Raw genomic sequence first — 24,136 nt, 5'->3', positions numbered from 1 at the left:
TCTTAAAAAATATATCATTATTAGGCACTTTTCGTTTTTTTTTTTTCTTATGGTTGTTATGTTATTTTGGTTTTTAGGAGCATTAGCAACTAAGGCCATATTGCTCTGGGGATATGCAGTGGTCATTCCCTGACCTTTCCGCATCCTCTGTATTTGGTGGGCACGGGCTCGAACCCCGGTCTAATCAAGAAGCGTGTGCTACGCACTGCTGCACCTGGCTACGGAGGCGCCCTTTTTTTTTATGGGAATATATGTTATTTATTTGTATGAATTAAAAAAGTTCCTTCAGCTGATGCATATTCTACGAGTAGAAGATGTATCAGCTGAAGAGACTATATACATATATCCATCAATAAGTGAGATTTATGATTCTGTGTTGTTTGGAAATGAATATACATTCATTTCCAAAGTTTCCTTTAAATTCAGGAATTTCCCTGGGATGATTTTAGCAAAACTCAAGAAACTTATTTATTGGTAAATATTTATTTTTTCAAATTAATTAACAGGTTCAGTCACCGAACTATATATAGCCTGTGATTCAGTCATGTGAAAAACGAAGTGGCTTTCACATAGGTTGATCTAACTGTAGGTCGGCTCTAATCGCATTTTTTTAAAATTAGTGACAAAGTGCCCCTAATAAACAAGACCGGATAGAAATTCCACATACAAATTATGGTACCAGTCATCCTTGCTGTGATAAAAGTTCTTTTAGTTTTATCGTGCCTTCGCATATTTTTGCGTATTTTGCTAAACTCGTTTTATTAATTAATTAATTATTCATTAATTTTTATGAATAATAATAATAACAGAAAGAGATATTCAAGAATATGGATGCCTAACCCAAAGATTGTCAAATTCTAATATGCTCCTCCTGCCTCAGAAAAAGAAGCGGGGCGGGGAAAGAGTCTATAAAAGTAATGAAAACTAAGCAACTGTTGCAAGCATAGCATTTCACTTTTCATTACTTTTCAATATTATAACAAGAAAATAGTATTCAAGTTGATTATTATTGCTAAATAATGATATGCGCATTGAGTAGCAATTCATACAATTAAATGAATTTTAGATATCTAAAAATTTCCTAGATTGATAACTTGTTTCTTCCTTACTGATTTACGCTTTTAATGCAATTCATATAAGTAATTTGTAATATTTAAAACTCAAGAAAAAAGGGGGTGGGGAGCGGAACAAAAAGCTTTTGTTGTTCGCTTACAGTAACTGCTTTTCTGTCTATGCATTCATAACACAGATTTGCATTAGGGAAACTTTACCTTGTTGCACGACCTTTAGCAGGCGCCTCCGTAGCCAGGTGGGAAGGAGCAGCAGTGCGTAGCACATGCTTCTTGATTAGACCGGGGTTCGAGCCCGTGACCACCAAATACGGAGGATGCGGAAAGGTCAGGGAATGACCACCGCATATCCCGGAGCAATATGGCCTTAGTTGCTAATGCTCCTAAAACCCAAATAACAACAACAACAACGACCTTTAGCGCACAGCGCAGTCTGGATACGTCTCGGTATAATTAATTTTTGCGGTCGGCATTGGGTACCATACTTTTCATATTATAGGCACCTATGCCGACCACGAGAGTGGAGTCGGCATGGATGTCCTATAATATGAAAAGTGTCCATAGGAAGGGGCGTATTCGGGGGAGTGCAGAGGAGGGATATGTCCCCCCTTAACCATGCATATAAGTGTTCCTAGGTCTATCTAAAAACACTCAATTCAAAAACCTGGTCGTCATTCCTCCCCTTACGATGACACCTGGATACGATGCAGTGGACCACAAATATGGTAAGATTCCACATTCTGCGTCCCAAAGTTACGGGGTTTTCGATGGTATTGTATCCAGGCGCTTAACGGCCCATTCCTTGACTTCCACGTATGATTAATTGGGCTGTGATCGAACGAGTTGGCAGCCATGTAGGAATAGAGAACTCGTTGGAATGCTTGTCGAACTAGTCTAACACTGTTGCAGCTCTGTGACAGTGTTGTCTTGTTGAAAGATGCCTTGACGATTAGGAAGACGGTTACCATAAACGGGTACGCTTGGTTAAAAATGATGATGATGGACCTCTAGTCTCCAAAAAGGTGGTGACAGATAGATACTAGGGGATTTAAGACCTGCTCCTTTTTGTCTGTACAACTCCCTTCGTGCTACCAGGGTTATTTGGGGGGTCATCTTTCCCTGGCATGGATCTGGTGGTAAAGAGAAATTGGAAGGGAATGGTTAACCCCGTGAAGTTGTTTGCCCTTGGAACCATGTTGATTCTTCACATTCCTGGGTGCAGTGGATTTCTGGACCTTGTCATTGAGTATACCGCACCACATCTTTACATCTGCAAGTTGGTAGTCCTCTATTAGAAACCAATAGAGGACTAGAGTTGGTAAATAGAGGACTACCAACTTTTGGAAACTCGAGTCGAGTTGGTAGTCCTCTATTGGTTTCCAATAGAGGACTGCCAACTCTCTCTCTCTCTCTCTAAGGTAGTCCTCTATTGGTTTTCAATAGAGGACTGCAACTCGAGTATTCCTCTTGACGGGAACACGTGGGAGGGGACACTGGGGTGGGTAATTCAATTCGCTGTGATAGGCCAATTCTCTAGTGTCTGAAACATAGTCCACGTTGAAATGGGTCGTGCACCTTCGTGTTGTATTGAGTGCCAGTTGTTCCACTGTGTCATTTCTGTTTCACTGGACATCACGTTGGATCCTCCTCTCGCCCCATTAGCCAACAACGTGTCTGTGTAGGACATCTGGTTTATGGTTCTATGTTTAGTCCACTCTTGATACACACAAGACACGACTTTACGGAAACAGTGGATTAAGGGGGTCGTGTCTAAAATGCTCATCGCCGCTAATTTTACCCCAACAAATATCTCCCGTTGGAGCTCGGTTTGGTGGCGTCTCCTGGCCATTCTTCACGCGGAATGCCTGCATGCGCTTACTATTAGGCATTTGCTAAATAGTTGATTCATTAATAATTTGTTTGTATTTTTTTTTTATGTGTGTGCAGCTTTTTTAAGCAATTGAAAGTTTATACTTTCGCTACCACTTGATATCTCTCATATTACAGCTTTATAACATAAGGTAGCACCACATAATTAATAAATGTCAATAATACGTTTGACGAGGGAAGTGCCATATCAAGTACCATTGAGTTTCGTAAGAGGGCAATGCCATTATAGGAATTTAAAAAAATAATAATAATACAAACTTTGGTTTGCAAGCCTACAGCAAAAGGGCGTATACTGTGCCAGTACTGGCTTCAAGTTTCATTATAGTGTGCGTGAGATTGAATAAGGGTTACGCAAGTCATTCCACACCCTTATATCGTGTCAAATGCAGGCTCTTAAAACCATCTCGTTACTTTAATCTTTGCATCATTGTCCGTATGAACACGCTTTGCCTTTCACATATTTTTTTTATTTTTTTCTTCCAAAGTACTAAAAATTTAGTAATGACATGGAGATAGACTCTAAATGGGATGTTTGACTACCGCTACAGAATGTATCCTTGTATGCCTTACTGTGTAGCGGAGCATTTTGTGTTGCAGCACCACAACATTGTAGCACCTTCACTCAATGTACTTAGACGTCTGGCGTTTATTATCTTCTGCGAATACATTAGCTTTCAACGTTTGTCATGGTGCAGTGTGGGAGAAATTCCTTGACAATCAAAGAAAATTTTTGAGCAGAAAGATCTTGTGGAAGCACGAAATGTGCATTCCATGAATGATTTCCACTTTGGTAATGCATATGGTGCTGCATCTTGAGATCTGTTTGCCCGTTCTTCAGATTTTCTGTTGTTATTTTGTTACAGTGTTATGCATTATTACGTATGTGGTACCGAAACTGCCATTTACCACTTTCACTATTTCATGAAGCGTTACACACCTATTTGCCTACGCCTTGATATACCTACAAATAGTATAATGTGTCATCAGAAATTTCCGCACAGATTTATTTTGCAAATACATATCATATATGAATTAATCAAACACATCTCCCTTGCGATACTGCCCTCCTAATGAATGCAATGATCTCAGCATCTCTGCCGCTTTTGAAAGCAGCTCTAAAATTTAAAAAAATAATAATAAATGAATAAATAAACTTTGGTTTGTAAAAAAGTTGCTTGTCTAAACAGCTTTTGTTAAAAAGTTGTTCAGTGAAGACGTGTGTTCAATCTTCTCTTCGATTTTTTTTTGAAATAAGCGATTCAAAGACCAACGAGGTTGCATAAATATTTGTTTCAAGCTTTGTAAAAGAGGTAAAAAACTTCATAAATAAGTGACACTACGAACCGCTTTTGTACTTTTTTTATAAATCGAGTTGGTTTTCAAGATTCAAAGGCCGCTCACACTGCTCTATCTCTATCCGACAGTTTATAGAAAGAACGAGATACTTACAACTCCCCCTCCCTTGCCCCCTCGGATCCTGCTCCCTGCGACTTCTTGTTTTCAAAGATGAAAATGAAGCTCAAAGGGAAAAAATTTAGCGACGTCTTTGGAGATTCAACAGAAGTCGCAGGAGATAACTTTATTTTATGTTTTGTATAAATATATTTTACAGATATGCTTCCAACGTTAGTAGAAACAGCCTCTTCAAAGTATGCCCCTTCGTAGTATTTTAGAGCGAAATTAGATAAGGTAAACGAATCTTTGCTTTCAGATACATTTTCATAAATTTTGTTTTTGGGTGTAACTTTGCAAAGTTAATCTGGACTTATAATCTTATAATGTTAACTATTCGTTTTTCATATAAATTTTATGTTTTCATTTAGTTATATTTTCCTAACTGTCCTCATGTTACTCCCACAAACCATTTGTATAATTCTCTCCAGAGTAATTTTAGATAATGAAGATGAGGGGAGTATAGTATTCATCTCAGTGGCGTAATGGCCATAATACAAAAACTCAATATAGGAAGCCGCCTGGCAGGGCATGAGGGAGAGTGATTTGGTTGTTCGAGTGGGCTGAAATGTGAAATTTGGGGTGGGGGGGTCCTTCGAAATTATAGAGGAAATCAAGGTTGTACTTCTGATTCCTGTATTGTACATTCGATTATATTCCTCATCGTGTGCGTCACAGCTGATAATAAACCGTACATTTTTGTACGGAGTTATCTGATTAAACTGTAACTCCTTTTGTAGTACATCAGGATGTTATTAAAACTGTTACAGAATGTGCTGGAAATTTCACTCTGTTTATTACTTTTTTTATTTCTAATATCTGTATTTCTCCTAAGAGCCTCGTGGTTACAGGATGTTCGGCCAGATGATGTTTTTACATACTAAAGCTTCAGTTGTTGAGATTCCCAGAGGTTCCCAAACTTTTATATCTTGCATGATGCATATGGTGCTGCAACTTATACTGGTTCATACCCTAACATATTTCATAAATTTCACGCCCCTCCTTAAAATAATTCATAAAATTCACGCCTCTTTCCAGAACAAGTGCAACAAACAGATTTGATGTAAAATTTAACTATGAGTAAACATACTTATATAAATATGTTTACTCATAGTTAAATTTCACTTCAATGTTTAATCTCAAATATTGAAATAAAATGCGCGTCATACCTGAATTAGTGGTATGGTTTGTCCATAATTCGTTAAAAAAAAGTGTTTCATAAAAACAACACGCCTCCCTAAAAAATTAAGTGCGCCACCAAAAAAAGTGTGCTCCAGGGCCGCGCCCCATGCTTTGGGAATTCTCTGGTTCAGACTAATCGTCTATGGTTTTTAACAACAGAGATTATAATTTTATATTAAAAACATCTGTTATGATTAAAATAACGATATTTGTGATTTACAAAATATATTATTACAACAGTCTTTCCAACCTTTTTTCAGATACAGCCTACCTTTACATTTCAGATGGAAACCACGGACCACTTTAATATTTGAGGTAGAGGATCACGAAATATATTAAACTATGCATGAAAATATATTAATAGCTATTTCTTAAATACAATGATATGTAGTCATACTTAACATGTGTAGTATATGTTAGGTCGTTATAGAGATATTTGTATTTCCCATCATTGTTAATGGAATTGTTGCCTATTGCAAAAAAACAGCTGTTTTATTGTCTAGTCCCGCGGATCATAGGTTGGGAAACACTGATATACAGCAATATGCAGAATAATTTCACCCGTAACTGGGTCTGTGTGAGTTGGGGGTGATTGTCTTCATTCTGGAGACTTGATATATAGGTATTGTCTAAGTTTACTCCATTTACCTCTGTATCTGTAAGCAGGGCTGTAGTGAGGTTAATAGAATTTCAGAGGGTATGCGGTGTATACCCTCTGGAATGATTTCCCTTTTGAGTTGTCGTTTTTTCCCGCAACGCATCTTTGCTTTGCTCTTGGTCGGGTAATCCAGTATTCGACTTTCGGTATACCCACTTTTCTAGTAAAATGCTTTTAAGATGTGTTTCGTTATCATTTGTCTCTAAGGTTTTAGTGTGTTTGTAACTCTCCAAAGTATATGTTCATCAGCGATTCAAATTTGATAAAATGATATGATAAAATGTGTGTCTTGTTTGGTATCGTACGTTTCGGATATTTTTTACTGAATGTCTCGATATTTAGAAAAAATGATTTGTATGCAAGATAATGCTCCGAAATAAACACATGTTGTCCTTTGGAAAAAGACCCGTATTATGCACCGCACTAATAAATGCTGCATGCTCCTCAAATACAACCCTGCTGTCACAAAGAAACATTCATTTTTCCGCCTTTCTAAAAATATCTCGCTGCATATCCAATGTCATTGTGCGCTTTGTATACGCCGTTCATCAATGGGTTGCTCAATATACAGTCAACCCTCTAGCTCTGTCTCTTTTCTTTCTCTGCATATGTAGGAGCAAGTTTTTTTTGTTTTTTTTTTTTCACTATATTAAATTGAAATAAAGAAACGCAATATCTACACAGATAGCACAACACAAAATGTTAATCTAAATGAAGCAATAACTACAAAAAAGCCTGGTTCGAAAGAAATACTAGCATTTACACGCAGATACCAAAGTAACTATCACGACAAGACTATAACACGTCATCCTTATGTCATAAGAAATAGCTACTGATTGAAAAAGTCGCAAAGAAAAGTATTTTACATAAGCAAAATGCATGTTTTTTTTGTGTCTGTTAGAAAATAAAATACATAGTCGTTCACATGCAGGTTTTTCATTTGGCCGTTCATTTACCTTTACGACAACGATTTAGTTTAAGGAAGGACTTGGGCGAAAAAGAGTGGAAGCAAAATAATAGAGTGATTTTCCTTGAACAAAACGGAAAAGGATGCTCGACAACTGGGACTTCTCAAAGAGGGAGGGAACCGTATTATGGTAAACTCTGTATTAAGAAGAACCAGTCTACCTTTTTAATGTGATTATTTCTACTCCTTTTAAAAGTTCACGTGGACATTTTATTACACTGCACAATAAACTAAAGAAAGCCGTAATGGATACAATACTACGCCATGTAGAAGGTACGAAACCAAAACCTGCAGGCACAGATGATAACGTAACATTACTATTATTGATGTCTGCGTGTATATGGGAAACCTTGATTATGTCACTTGTCTATTTTTTATTGCCTGCAATGTTGTACCGCATACTGTTTTTTTTTTTTTTTTTTCCTGTAAACAGTGCCTCAATATGGAAGCGTGTAAAAGTTTACTTTTAGTAAACTGTAATGTGTTACTTAAAATCGGTTATTATTTTCATATAAAAAAAATGCCTAAAATAAAGTTTCCAATAGGGAATTTTATCCATCCAGTTTTTCCCTTTCACGAGAAAGGTTGGATGGGTGAAAGAGCCAACCTTAAAATTTTAGACGAATTTTTAGTACTTGATAGTTCGACTTATACTCCAGCATATACAGTATGTATGAATTTAATGTCTATGTTTTTACCTGGAGTTAAGCCGACCTATGGTTTAAGGGTTTTATTATTTTTTTATCTTCAAAAGTATATTTTTATGTCGGAATATACGATAAATAACCGAAGAAACAAACAAACAAAAAAGTAATTGAATTTGTGAAGTACTTGTACTATACATTCTGGATTTGAACACAAAACTCTTCGTTCATGGCGCTACATCTTGGTAGCTGTCTTACTGAATTATCTCAGTATTCTAAAAAAGTAAAATAACATTTTTTGGTAAAATTATTGCGGATCGCGATTACTTTTCTAATTCACTTGAGAAACTAATGTATATATACACGCGGGTGGCACAGTTGGTAGGATTGCCGTCATCCCTACAACCGCGTGGAAAAGACCTGAGTTCAAATCCCGTCGATGATGGGAGGAATTTTTATGGGTCTTTTTCACAACGTGGCTAAATTAGTCGGTCTCAGGCGAGGGTAGCACGGTTTTTTTCTCTCGGAAGCTCTGGCTTTTCTTCCAGAAGATCTACCTCAGAACACACGCAATTTTTACAGACAATATACGGTACACGGACCAACATGGCCTTAGTTGCCGATGTGCCTAAAAACCCATTAACAACAACAACCCTAGTTCTGAAATCATTTATAACAGTGAAAATTTCTCCTTCGTTCATTTTACTTTAACCTCTCGGGGTTTTTATACACCTCAATCAAATCTCCTCTAAAGTGCCTAGTTCCCAAGCTCAGCGCCTACATGTTCGAAGTCTTACCTCGTATATGAGCGCCCTTTTGTCGATTTTGGTTACATTAGTGATCAATCATTAATTTTATTAGTGATCGATAATTATTATTGCTTGATAATTTATGAGAACAACGGAAGAGGCCTAACGTACCATTTAATTTCAGTATGCTAATTTGAAATGGAATGCAGTACTCTCCGGTATCCAGGTTGCAGATTAATCGGAATCTCCACGGCTCACCGAAGTCTATATCCGATAACAAAAAGGATTCCTCATTGTTATCCTATATAGGCTGTGCAATCCGTTTACAGTGGTTGTTTATTTACATTTTGTAATGTTCTTCTAGATAGAATTCTTGAATTTCTCAGAAACTGCATCCCCACATTTTTTTTTTTTTTTTCCTGCCTAACGCCTCACTTTTGTCATATTTCGGTAATCTTTAGTTGTACAAATTTGTACTATTACACAGTTAATGTTAACATTTTTCTCTGATTTTTTTTTTTTTTTTATTATTATTTATTTTTGTCTGTGTTCATCCATTATACTAAAACGGAAAAGGCCTGTTCGTTCTATTGAACAGAAGCTTCAGCTCAATCAGTAAAAGCTGCTGAAGTGTCCACTTTAATGAGTCTACTCAAATGCACAAAAAAACAACAATAAGACGCCGCTCTCGCTGACAAGATGATGCTTCGAAATTTACGTAGTACCTTTTGTAGGAATGCAAACAACGGGGAAAAGCAAATTTTATTATTTTCCTTTTTCAAAAAATTACATTGTGTGTTTATTAAATTTTGTCATACCTTCTCACGCTGTAGTATACTTTTATAAATATGAATATGTATTGGACATAAATTATAAATATTATAATTATATGGACATAACATATACATATGAATTTCGAGTTTTTCTTTCATTTTGTGAATTATCCAGAGTTTCAATCATGCGGGTAAATTTATTTTCCATCCATCCCGGATAATCGGGAGTCAACTGTACAGTAATTTGAATGGCCATCTGAGCAGCCTTTCATCTATTATCAACTTGGTCACTATTTAGCTGGTACCGCTGACGTCCACTTTTTTCGTTTGGTATTAGTATTAGCAACGTGATGAAGAAAAGCAAAGATTATACCACACCAACCAAAACATCTTCTTTAACTTTTATCCTGACTATCTACTTTCACAACACTAGGTGGAAGGTTATTCTAACAATGTTATTCTTTGGCTGAAAGCAAATTTCCTCACATCCATTGTGCAATCATCCTTTTCCAATTTAAATTTCAGCTCGTTCGTTTGTTTCATCACAGAAACAGTAAAGATGCCATCATCATTTAGTTTACTTACCCGCTTAAAGCCTTATAAACTTTAATTGGGTCACTACGCAGATGGCTAGTTTATAGAGACTGCAATTCACAGAACCCCAGTTTTTCTTGGTAAGAATATCTTTTTTCTGTCCCAACCAATATTTTTGCTCTTTTATGCATCCTATCTAACAGATCTACACTAGTGTTCAAAGAAAGTGCATCACCTAGGAATTTCACATTTCTAACCCTTTTTCGCGATGGTATATTACATTAATAACTAGCATCACAAATAGAAATATAAACAAAATATATTTATTAATAGTTAAGGCAAAGCTATGTAATATTTTACAGGTGCTCTCAAAATTTTCCAAAATGAGCATTTACAACCTTTATACAACAGTTTTGGTAAACATGACAATTATGGCTGAAACGTTATCAAAAGCCCTCAGTTTGCTTCAGTTTATCATTTTAAATGGAAAACAAAATGAAAAGTTATCCAGATGCAAACTAATATTTAGTTGATCCGCCTCTGGCCCTGGTGGCAGCAGCACACCGTCTAAGCATTGACAAGATCAATTTCTGAAGATAATCAACTGATAGTTCGTGGTTCCAAACACGAATTATGAAGTTCACGAAGCGTCTTTGGTTTCTTTCTAGAAACTGCAGATTCCACACGTTGCAAACAGTTCTCTATAGGATTCAGGTCCGGGCTATTTCCTGGCCAGCTAACAGTTGTAATGGACTGTTCTTCTAACCATTTTTTCACCTGTAACAAATGTAAACACATTACTGTCGAACCTCTAATGCAGAAATGAAGCTAAAGTAACTACAGAAGTGCCTACTTACACTTTTCGCCCGGTGACGAGCAGAATCGTCCTGAAAATGCAGTTACTTGGCAGGTTGAAATGGTCTCTAATGGTTGGCAGCAATTTGTCTTCCAATATAGCCAAGTATCTATTGCCATTTACGGGAACCTTTTATAAACTGCAGGTGACTTACTCCGCGATACGAAATGCACCCCCATATCATTTGGCTGGTAGGGAATTTCACTGTAGACACCATATAGTCTGGTTGGTATTCTTCACCACGTCTACGGCGAATCGTTTTCCCCTGTCAGAGCCATGCAGATTGAATTTCTTCTCATCCGAGAAAATAACTGACTTCCACTGGTCGGGGGTCCATTTGACATGCTCCTTACACCAAATTAATTGCGCCTTTTTTATTCTTTGTGTGAGGAGGGGCTTCTTCTTAGGACGACGGGCTACAAGTCCATTTTTGAAGAGGCGTCTTCTGACTGTCACTGCACTTGCTACCACTCCTGTATGTTCTTCCCATTCTCTTTTCAGCTCAGACGAGCCTTACGGTTTTTAAGGCATAAGCGCTTCAAAACGCGGTCCTGTTTTGGCGTAGAGACTCCCTTTTTCCTATCAGCAGAACCAGTATTCTTGAATTTGGAAAGAAATCTACTCACTGTCGACTGATTACAAGACACTCTATAAGCAATATGACGGGAAGAACATCCTTCTTCACGTAAAGCAACAACAGCACTCTTTCTTCGTGGCGTCAACTGCATGTAACTCGCCATCCTGACACAAGCAAGGAATGACTGCAACTCTTGCAGAGCGTGCTTATCTGGCTGAAAATAACAGCTGATGCAATATTACATCATCACCTACGCGTGTAAATCTTATCTGATGCAATCTGTAAGAAATATTGCCATATACTTACGTTATTCGGACGACAATTAAAAATTTAAGGGGTGATGCACTTTCTTTGAACACCAGTGTATGTCCTTCCTAATACGAGGTTTCCAAACCCGTATGCCATATTCCAGATGTGTCTTAACTATCGCCTTATACAATAGGATAATCACGTCTTTGTCCGTGCTGGATTCTAACAGGGAGGTGAAGTGCCATCTGAACAGTGTAGTTAGAACCAAAATAAAACTGTCCCCACAATTGTGCACTACTATGGCTTGTACAGTTTGTAATTAAAATTAATCTGTTACTGATACTCCCAACCTATATATACCCACTTATTATTGTTAGGGTGTTCAACGATGAAAACTCGTGTACACTGAAAGGACAGAATTCATGATATACCTGGTTCCTGAGCAACGCGACGCTGTCACAACTTTTCGCTAGTGGACGAACCCTTCGCTTGGCAGGTATATAGGTACACTGCATTCACGTAAACGGTAATTCAGTGTCAGTATGGATAAACGTCATGAGTTAACCGATTTTGAAAGAGGGATGATAGTGGGTGCCCGACGCATGGGTCAAGTGTGTCGGGAATATGTCATTTCCGGAAAAAGATCTCATCGTGGACAGCCCTGTGGGTGGAGAAAGATGGTGGATGAACATGGCCGTCGACGTCTGTCTCGCATTGTTTCAGCCAACCGTAGAGCGACGGTGGCACAAATCATCGTGACTTCAAGGAGCGAGTGCCAGAAACGTCTCCACTAGCCGCAATAGGTTATGGGAACCGCCGACCCACTAGAGTCCCATTGCTATCACCACGACCAGGACTCTACGCCTGAACTGGGAGAAATAACATCTGTACTGGTTGTGACACGTATTCGGACTGCTTTGAAATAGAGAGCAGGAATTATAGAAGCCAATTCAGAAGAACACTGCCATGCAAGTATCTATAGAAAATGCATGCATTAGAAACAGAAAGTCTATGAGACAGAGCGTGGAGAGACTGTTAGAGATGTTACATCAATTTGCCTAATTGCCCTCTTTTGAATGGAATCTAGAAGCCTGATAGAGGTTTTGGGGGCACCGCTCCATATGTAGGAACAATATTCCATGGTAGGGGCGGATTTGCGATTTCTACAGAGATAACAACTGTTTGGAAGAAAAGTAACGCCGAGAGCGAAAGAGAAAACCCAGTTTATTAGATGCAGAGGAAGCAATATTTGTAATGTGCTTTATGCCAAGAGAGATTAGAAGTCAGGGTAATCCCCAAGGTCTTGCCTAGAAATCGGAGCGTCATCGAAGATATGCATAGGAGCAGAAGAATCCTTTTACCCCACTGGAGAATTATCTTGAGATCAGCATTTAAGGAATTGGTAGCGGATATTCGAGAAGTTGAAGCTGTTTGAGCAGGGCAAGGTTTCTCAAACTGGAAGGTGGAATGCAATGTGCTATCGTTAGCAAAACTATGGATAGGATTTCCGGTCAATGGAAGAAGATCGTTAATATACAAGAAGAAAAGAGTGGGAGAAAGAACTTAACCTTGGGGAACACCAGCATTAGTGGGCAAATTAGAAGACAGAAAGCCGTCTACCATCACCTGCAGTGAGCGGTTAGAGAGAAAACTGGATACTCCATTACAAAGAACAGCTGGCAAATCATAGGATGGAAGCATATTTAGAAGACCTTTATGCCAAACATGACCAAAAGCCTTTGAAATGTCAATAGAAATGGCTTGAGCTTCACCAAACTTTTTTCCATTGAATTTGTCTATAGATGGGTAATATAAGCCCGAATATTACCAGTGGAACGACACTGACGGAATCCATACTGGCGATCGTTGATCAGATGAAAGATTTCCAGATAGTTTTAAGAGTTGGCGGTTAATTGATTTCTCCATTACTTTGGAAAGAGTAGAAGTAATCGTAATGGGATGATAATTGGATGGAAGGGATTTATCATCCTTTTTATGAACTGGCTGGATATGAGCAAATTTCCAAGCAGAAGAAAAAACACCTTTGGAATAAGAAAGTGAAAAACGACGACATAAAACAAGAGTAAGCTCAGAGCGCAGGTTTAGAGAACAAGTTGAGAAATACCACCAGGACCTGGAGTTTTCTTAGCATCAGGTTCATCAAAATCCTTCTGACATCCTTTTCACGGAAGCCCACAGGAGGCATTGAATGGAGTGTACTGGGAATGGTTTGAGGTGATTTACCAAGTTCATCAATACATAAGTTGGAAGGAAAATAGGATGCTAGCTGGTCAGCTTTATCTTTGGCGGATGTGGGAACAGAACCATCCGGTTTTGTCAGAGGTGGGAACAGAGATGAGAAAAAATTGCGGCCAATTGCTTTGGCAAGAGACCAGAATACATAAAAATTCAGAAATATTTTATGATTTCAGAGCATATAGGCTTAGTCGTTTGCATTAAAAATATTGTGTTGAAAGGGGTTGGCGATAAAAATTATTACATTGAAAGGGGTTCGCAAGTCAAAAAAGGTTGAGAACCGTTTTTTAAAACTACATGGTAATATGGCGTATTATTTTAATAAGAGATTTATTTGGAATAAGTTACATTTCGTTAGATATACTTTGATACATTTTGTTTCTCGTAAATATGTATACCGCTTCTTAAGGATACTTAAGAAAAAGTGCCCCATTAAGATTACTTTCTTTATATTAAGAATATTTCATAAAGTATTCTCTATTCTTAAGAATATTTCATAAAGTATTCTCTATTCTTAAGAATATTTCATAAAGTATTCTCTATTCTTAAGAATATTTCATTAAGTATTCTTAAGAAGAAAAATATTACTAATTTGATCTGAATGCAAATATGCAATATCCTTGAACTCCCGATAATTTTCATTATCGTGAGTTCAAGAATATTAGTAGCAGTCTTGTGTGATAAAGTTCCCCCAGGTAGACAATAATCTTGTTCTTAAATCCACATAATTTTCAGTTTACAATTATATGTTCACTAGTTCCCTGATTTCCACATGAGCACTAATCGGAGTCTGCTAGCTGTTCATGTTGATCTATGATGTCCACTTACGGAAGAAACTGAAACATCACTCTTACATTTTCACCTATCTTGTTTACCATATACTTATAGTCTCGCCTCTCAGCATTTTACTCTCATTCGTTATTTAGTGGTTATCACATCACCACTAAACTGTTATTCATCAGCTCCAACATGTATAAATTCAAAATTGCTACAAATTAAATGTTCTTATATGATATTTTAAACCTCGTTCCATAACTGCTAAATCGGAAGAAACTGCACCTACTAGCACTTGAGTTTCATTTGATTTCATTTTTATTAGTTCTATAGACATTATACATCATTAACCAAACGAGCCTCAGTATTACAACCAAATGTCCTCTGACATGCGAATCAGATACTTTCCTAAACTCCATGTCATAATTGCAACAAATATGCCAGAATATAATATACGTAAGCATTTTCCGTTTCGATGTTGCTGTGGACAGTGGCTCTCAAACGAGTGTGCCACGACCCTTTTCAAGTTTGCCGATATTAGAAAAAACTAATTAGTGGAAATTACTATTTAGGTGTGCCGCGAATATGCATCCTTTAACTTCAAGTATAACTTGAGTGATAAAAAATTGAGAACTACTATTGTAGGGATTTAAATAAAGAAATAAATATTCGGTTTATACTCCATGAAGACCACACGGTCTGAGGAGTTCACAAAGTAGAAAAATGCAAGAACCAGCATCGTGTTTAGCAGTCACGGGCTTGAACCCCGGTCACTCACGTGCCTTATTCACCCTCGTGCCTGCGTCATCTGCGACTTAGCCCATATTGCGCCGTTGCGTATGTTTTATCTGTACAAGTGTGTGTATTCACTGACCGATTTGTATGCTGTTCTGACTGAAAAACCCGGAATAACTCACGGAGAAAAACTCTACTTCCGCCTGCTAACTACAGCCCTGAAGAGGCCTTTAGAAATTTCTCCAATCTGCTACTTTCCGTTGCAATTCCCCTATCACTCGAGTCACGCTTTTTACCTGAAGAGAAACAATCTTTATTTTATTCTTCAAAGCCTTTACATTTTGGCACGTTGGAAAATGAAGCTTTTCATCAATTATTCTCCCTGAATATTTCATCTTATCTACAAACTTAATGGGTTGACTGTTAACACAACCCCACCGTGTGGTATCTGTGTCTGCTCAACTGCTCCTTAACCACCATTATATCCGTCTTCCTGAGTGAAATCTTCAACTTGTGTATATCACACACCCCACTACACTCTCTAAAATCCGTCTCGCTGCTTTAAGAGTATACTAGACTGAATGCACCGGATCTTGTTCGATCAGAATAACAAAAAAGGTTGTTCTGATCGAACAACCTTTTTTGTAAAAGAAGCGCTACAATGTTATGAACATTGTAGCCTTTGTTGTTCCACTCTTAAAATTCCCTTATTTGTTTTCAAGATCCCTGGTCGGTCCCCGTAGCTGAGTGGTCGAGCGGCAGGGTACAGAAATACACGTGTTTAAATTGACCGCAGTTTAAGATTGCGTGATTGTTAAATACAATGATGATTTTGTATTCTATCTTGTGAATTCCTCTGATGATGTGTGGCCATCCCAGAATATAAACAGAAAAAAATATTTAGTTATTTATTTTATTTTTCCTCAGTGAGTCTGATTTTTGCCAGTTCCCAGTTTGTGCGCGGGATTGAAGGTGTTAGTAGCTTACTGGGTACATTGGAGTTACGACGGTCCTCTTTATTATACTAAGTGTAGCTCCAAGGTAAGTTTCCACCCCTTATTCCGTATGGAACTTGAATTTTAGTCCTCTTCTGAAGAAAGAGTACCAAAATTCAAGTTCATTTTAGCTCTCCGCTTTGTACGAGCTTCAAATTCAGAAGCCATTTTGTACAATGTTTTTCGGCTGTTATCTGTTAGTTTTCATTGCAACTTTAGCAAAAAAGATCCATACACTTTTAATTCAATTTTATTTTATATTTAATTATAATGAAATTAAATTAAATTAAATTTTCCCCTCCCTCTAGCCTTCAGTGGCTGTTCAGGAAATACAAATGATGGACTCGCATAGTTTATAAAAGTTGAAGACGCGCTAGAGCCTCCTGCTCGTCAATGATTAATATCAGTTTTAAACCTGTACAAAAGTTCCCCATTTTCAAATCAACCAGTAACAAAGCTTGTGATGATTAAAAAAAAAAATTTTTCAAAACAAAATTTTCATTGTAAATAAAGAACAGTTCTTTCTTCTCATCCCATCCCACTTCACCTCGAAATTCAACATTTGTCAATTCTTGTTCGCTGATATGACAGAAATTTACCTAAGAAAATGCATTTTTATCTCTAAATGATTTTGGAAAGTTGATTTTCGAATTAGAATTTGTAGGTAGTTACCAAATACTGTATACATAACTCCATAAATTTATGGTAATGATTCCAATGAAACACTTCAGTTTCGGAATTAGACTGTTTTATTTATTTTAAACAGAGATAAAGAATTCGTTATTTTGAATGCCCTGTGAAATTTCTACCGTTAAAAGCAGACGTGTTCGTGAGTGCATCATTTTATTTTAATTAATTTTAATATATTGATGTTAGTGGCGAAACTACCATACCACCAGGTTTGTTTGTTATTTGGTTTTTAGGAGCATTAGCAACTAAGGCCATATTGCTCCGGGATATGCGGTGGTCATTCCCTGAATGACCTTTCCGCATCCTCCGTATTTGGTGGTGACGGGCTCGAACCCCGGTCTAATCAAGAAGCGCGTGCTACGCACTGCTGCTCCTTCCCACCTGGCTATGGAGGCGCCCAACCACCAGGTCTACTACCGCGGGAGAGGAGAGGAGAGGGCAAGGAGTTGGAGACCCGGGGATAGGTTCGATATGCTGTTAAAGAGCATTTGTCCCGGGGGGGCGGGATTTAGGTAACTTTAGACTTTTACTCGAAATGCCATATACTCGACTATTATAATAAACCTCAAATCAAAACTTTGCAAGTTCAACTTTTTATCAGAAATCACTGGTTTCACTCTTCACCAGCCAAATCTTTTTTGTGGTGCTTTTTCAGCTTTCCTAGGTTTGCACCCATAGTTCAACTGAGATTTTTTTTTTTTTTTTTAAACTGGCAGTTTTGCTTCAGTGTGCCAGTGGGATATCCTTTTGTCTCTAAATTGACTTTTACTGTAATATATGCAGAAAATACGCATTTTCTGGTCAATTCCATACGTATTTGCATATTATATTGACCAAGCTATCGAAAATTGGCATTCAGTTTCATCTAATCAGCGCTCTGCCAAAGGCTCGCACAATCCATACGTGCGTGTTTGTTTAAGAGAAGATTTGCATGTTGTGTGAACCGAAAAACCCACTCACCAGGGCGGACCATAATCCCATCTCCGAAATTGGTTAAGTACAACTCCGATTTCGGCGCAAAAGTTGGGTTTCTTCTTCGATTTCTTTGTTGTGTGTCTCTGCGTTGAAACTGAGATATTTGCGAAATATTTATACATTTTTTAAATAAGAAGACTGCTGTTACTAAAACTTTTTTTATTATCTAATGTAGTGTCAGATTAAAGAACACTGTATAATATTCGAAGTTTGCAGATGATACAAAGATTGGCAGCGTTGTTAATGACAGTAATGGCAGTGTGCTACTGCAACAGGATCTAGAAAATTTGGGCAGATGGGCTAAGAAGTGGCAGCTGAAGTTTTAACCTTGACAAATGCAAAGTACTGCATATTTGGTAGAAGTAACCCCAGAGAAACGTACCAACTGTGTGGTACTACGCTTAAGGTGATAGAAAATGAAAAAGACCTGGGAGTAATTGTGCAGTCAGATATGAAGTTTTCTGAGCAATGCAGACAGGGTGCCAGGGCAGGTCATGGGGTTTTGTCAATGATATACAGTATAGGAATTTTGCTAGCAGGGAAAAGGAGGTGATTGTCCCTCTGTATAAGGCAATGGTCAGGCCACACCTTGAGTACTGCGTACAGGTCTGGAGGCCTCATTTTAGGAAGGATGTAGATTTGCTTGAGCGTGTACAGAGAAGGGCAACAAGATTGGTGAAGGGAATGAAGGATGTATAAGGGTGGATTGAGGTGTATAAGGCCTTGAATGGGTTGAGCACGCTGAATTCTGATGGGATCCTTCCACTTGTTCAGATTACGAACCTAAGGGGGCATATATTCAAATTAAGAAAAGAGATGTAGAATAGATGTGCGGAAATTTGCCTTTAGCCAGCGGGTGGTTAATTGCTGGAACAAACTTCCATCTGTCGTTGTGGAAGTTGATAGATTAAATAAATTTAAGGAGGAGCTGGACAGGCATTTGGAGGGAATGGTGTGATTTTTTTTTTTTTTTTTTTGTTTGCTGATGCTGCATAAGCTCATACCACTTGCTTTCTTGCATCACATGCCACTACTACTACTATTATCGGTTGCGCCATTTTATTGTTTCCTCTTTGTTTCCTCTCCATATCAAGTATTGAAACAATGTAATAGCACACCTGGTCCTGTTACTTTTTAATCTCATAGATTATTTTACATCAGCCAGTATAATAATTTGAATTTACCTGCTGCATAATTATTTATCTGTTTCACACAAATATTATACTGAAGATAATTATTTATCTTCCGTATGGAAGGAAATGTGAAACAAGTTACTATGGCAACCAGTTACTATGAAATTGTTTTCTACTCCGTTACTATGGCAAGGAAAGACGTGACAGACGGACGTGCGGACAGAAACGGTGTACAATACCTAAAGTGTTCCTCTTCTCTACGCTACACGCAACGAACGCCCAACGGTGCGTACCACCAAAGCCTGAGCAGCGTTTTTGAACACCTCACGAGCTGCTTAGGAGAATACAAAGTTGACCACTGGCTGTGTTTGCTTTCGGTGTGATCGGGCACATGTGACTTAGTTATTTGAGTTATCTTGTTATGATATACTGCCTTAGTATGATAAAATTGTTTTGTCATTAAAATATATTTATATAGCGGGGACGGCATTACACTCACCAGTCGTTTGGTTGTTTGACTGTTTAGAATAAGCGCTGAGATAATCAAAGAATACCGTGTAGGCAAATCGCGTGCGTTCTGTAGTCGGTTTGTTCGCCTACGAGTGAAAACGCAATTTTGTGGTTGGGGGATAATAAGAATAAATAAATAAATAACCACGAAGCTGACTCTTGACCATGATGTGTTCGAAAAAAAAAAAAAAAAAAAAGAGCTCATAAAAGTTCTCTTTCGACTGGAATTGAACTTATGCCTTTAGGCAGGTGATGGGATAACAGCCTTAGCTACTGTGCTAGCTGCAAAGGCTTACAGTTGAGTGTTACGGGTTGACAGGCATAAAGTCAAAGGGTGATGCTGGAAAAGTGTCACAGCAAGCAAGACCCTTCTCCGTCTCAGAGGTTAATGCAAGCGCGTTGTAGAGATTGATTAAGATAAATAGAACTTATAATGTAATATGTTTTAGTGCATTCTTTGAAAAAAAAAAAAACTTATGGTAAAATTAGTATTTCTCTACACAATAAACAAAGATCCTTGAGAAAATCTGTCTAAAATTTCTTCGAAAGAGCTAACTTTAGCACTTCCCAAGTACAACCTGTTGCATTTAGCAGAATTTCATGCGTAGTATAAGTTTTTTTTTTTTTTTTTAATTTCTTTCCCAGTGATCATTCCACATCTGCGTCATTAGCAAATTACAGTAATACAAAGTTCTTGGCCGTGATCCATAGCCTTAAAAAAAAAAAAAAAAGTTGAAGAATTCAGTTGGATATTCTTTATGGTTTTGAATAATTTCAATATGTGATTAATGAGATTAATCTTATCATTATTTTATTAATTACATCATGACAATATTTTAGGTTTATCTTTAATTAAATATTTTTTTATTTAATTTGTACACAAGTACAGAGCTCGGAAGAGACTGGAATGCACCAGAACTACATTCCCGTTCGTCGTTAGCATCATTAACGTCATGTACATAGGCATAAAGATGATATTTTATTGGAGCGCCCCGATTCATATAAATTTCCATTTCAACCCCTGCACAAATATTAGTTTGTAATTTATTGTAATTATTACTATTTTTAAAGATATTATAATTCAGCGAAAGATTTAGGTTTGCAAAATGGTTCCGACCAAAAACAGACTGACAAGCACTGCTGTGTATTGACCTCCTGGAGACTTACTTTGCAGCCGCCGTCTACCCTTGACTGGACAGGACTTTTATCCCCTCCCCCTTCCCCGGATGACTGTATTAAAGTGAAACAGCTGTCAGGAAGTTGCAGTGGTTTCCTGTTGTAGTAAGTATAGTGCAGTCATCTTTCTCGAACCAGCTTTAAATCAAATTCTTTAAACCCACATCCAGTTGCTGCGTAGTTGTCTCTAGGTCACATATCTCAAGCACATAATTGAAATTTTCTCTTTTCGAGTATCAAAGCCATGTTAGTTTGACTCAGTCGCAGCACATCACTGGAAGCTTAGGACTGGGGAGTTCCGGAACGTTTGTAACATCAAACGTCACTGAAAATGCCAGCATTAATTGGATGGAAAAATTAATAGATTTTAAGGTTAAGGTGCTACTCATACTTCCTAATCAGACTTTCTGTTTTAGTTTCTCTTTCTTTTCTTTCTCTTCCTTCTGTTATATTTATTTTCGTATTGTACAAAACGGAAACGATTTCTCTTCGTTATTTAAAACTTCTCATATTTTAGAGTAGTTTTTAAACTTAACTCAAAACGTTAACATCATTGTACTTGTGGGATAAACAAAGTTGCAATCTGGACATTGTTCATGGGAAATATAGTAATAATTATTTTTAACGATTCCCGGGCGTAACCCATATTCGTATGTGAACAGTCTGTAAAAGCTTGCGTTCACGGGCCGATTTGCATGTGGCGCAGAATGAAAAACCGGAATAACTAACGGAGAACCCTACTCCCAACATCTGAGATCGGCTAACTACAGCGTCGATTTAAGTGGACTTTAGTCGTCAACGGGACTCGAACCCAGACCTATCCAAACGAGTGACAAGTAGCAAAACCACTATACCGTCACGGAGGACATGGTCTATATGCTCTACATATAATTATTGCATACCTTATTCGACCATATTTATGCCGCTAAATTCAAACTCATTTCACAGCACGTGTTCCTGAGCATACAGGCCATGTCGAAAACAGAGGCCTATACATTTGCCATTTTCACATAATTTCGATGGATGACCTCTGACGAAGACATGGAAATTATGAGTTGTACGGCAATATAGTATCTTATTTTATTTTATATTATTTTAGTTGCTTTCACTTTATTCTATTTTATTTGATTTCTGTTATTTTATTTTACCTCATTTCATATTTGTTTTGTTACCTCATTTCTTTTAATTCTTGATTTTTATCTTATTAACTTCACGTGTATACCGTAGATTGAATAGTAACAGCCTTCTCTTATACATTTTCAATACAGAGAGAGAAAAAAAATATTTTGTTACACATTATCAAAACCATCCTTGAATATATGTTTGTTCACGATACTGACCTTCAGTTTTGCATCCACAAAGATAAATCATTTATTATTTGAAACGTCTCAAACTAGAAATCGAATTTGTGCTATGGTTAATAACCAGAATTTAATGAGTGAATTTTTAAATATGAAATTAACATATAGGTTTGTGCAAAAGCATCATTTTGGCGTAGCCATCTACCAAAGTAGTTAAATTAATTAATTAAATTGGCATCGTTTTGGTTATATCCGCAGGGGCTCACATCCGGTGAGTATGGGCATGGCACACCCAGGGTCCTGAACTGGATATCATCATTCTTCTCTTTCTTGGTGATTCCCTTCTACTTCTCTCTCTCTCTCTCTCTCTCTCTCTCTCTCTCTCTCTCTCTCTCTCTCTCTCTCTCAGGGTAACTAGGGAATTTTTTTTGGCTAGTGCAGCAGAAGCCTCCGTCTTACTACCTCAAATAAGTGACACTTGACCAATGGAGAAGACTAAAATGATGCTTTTGTACTAACCTATATGTTAGTCATTCTACCTCGTAGCATGAGGCCTTTGCCCTTAAATATTTTATAGTCTATATGAAATTAAGTAATTGATGCGTTTGAGAAAATAAAACTGACATTGCGAACGAGGATATTATAAGAACAATGATGGTAGTTGAGTCAGTTCAGTAGTGCAATGTATAAAAGGATTTACTGCGTGTTTTTTTATTACTTTAGGTATACGTGATCAAATCCAGACATGGGTGTTTTTTTTTTTTTCTTTTTTCTAACTATTCCTTGATTATTTTAACATAATAATTGGACAAAGTAATGTAGATGAGAGATATAAATAATAATAATAAAAAAAAACATGTCATCGAGAAGGAAATTTACTGATTAAATAAATTAACCACTGAACGGTAAATTGGAACCTTGTTTTTGGCTTTTATGATCGACTTCACGACATTATGCGATCCACTTGGATCACAAATGTCACAAACAAGACCTATTCCAGTATACGTCGGATAAAGTAAAATTACTACTTTGCATGTGCGTTGTGGAAGTACACGAAGTGTATAATTACGGTCAGTGGCGTAGCTACCATGTAGGCAGGCAAGGCCTCCGGGCCCGGGCCCTTTAGGGGTCTGGCGTCTTTGGCTGACTTCTCTTTTTGCAATTTTCATTAATTAAGTAGGGGCCCGAACATGTTCTTTGCCTCCAGGCCCGAAAAAGGGTAGCTACGCTACTGATTACGGTGTAACTCTTAACATTATAACAGGCATCTTCAAATATATCTGAATAAAGTCGACTTTTCAAAAACATTTATCAGGAAATTAAATCATCATTCACTGGGCCTACCTACTTTAGGGGTAGGGATTTTATTATCAAATTAAAATTATGAATAAATATTAGACGACAGTACGTATCTTTCTTTAAACCTTACTCCGCGGTACTCTGGGTTAGGTCAACTTGTATAAAAATATTAGCAGTAAGTTGCGACTGATGCATCACTTCGTATGGGGGGGGGTAGTCACAGCAAAAAGTTTGAAAAACATTATAGGGCACCAACTGCATTTTCGAACCATAGTTAGATTGGAATAGAGCAGGCTCGTCGACGAAATAATCAATGTAGCAGCAAATAATCAATCGAAATAATCAACGAGCAGCAAATGAGATCTATAAATAGGGAGACGGTAGCAATAGTCGAAACATGAAAAAGTCAAGTCATGAAAACCTGCGTTACCAGTCCAAAAATTATACGAATAAAAACATAAAATTATTTAATAGAAGTTCGTGAATAGAAGACGTCATTCACCAAGATAAAAGTTCCGTTTTTTTATTGACAAAATTTCCATTTTTTGATTGGTAAAATATTGCCTAACCTTCACTAAAAGTTCTCATTTTCAGAATATTTTTATAAACCCTTTATAATTTATATTATTCTGATCAATATGCATATTTTTATTTGATTTGATTGCCTTTTAACATTTTTCTTCCGTTTTAA

The 24,136-nt window shown here is 37.3% G+C and overlaps 1 protein-coding gene across 2 annotated transcripts in view; it reads left to right on the top strand.

Annotated features, from left to right (window-relative positions):
- Positions 1–24,136, top strand: part of LOC150083354 (uncharacterized) — a 376,181-nt gene that overhangs the window by 86,029 nt on the left and 266,016 nt on the right. The window lies entirely within an intron of this gene.

The sequence above is a fragment of the Mastigoproctus giganteus genome, chromosome 7 (assembly GCF_048544385.1).
Source record: "Mastigoproctus giganteus isolate SK-2022 chromosome 7, ASM4854438v1, whole genome shotgun sequence".
Taxonomy (NCBI): Eukaryota; Metazoa; Arthropoda; class Arachnida; order Uropygi; family Thelyphonidae; genus Mastigoproctus; species Mastigoproctus giganteus.
This window is presented reverse-complemented; position numbering and strand designations above follow the sequence as displayed.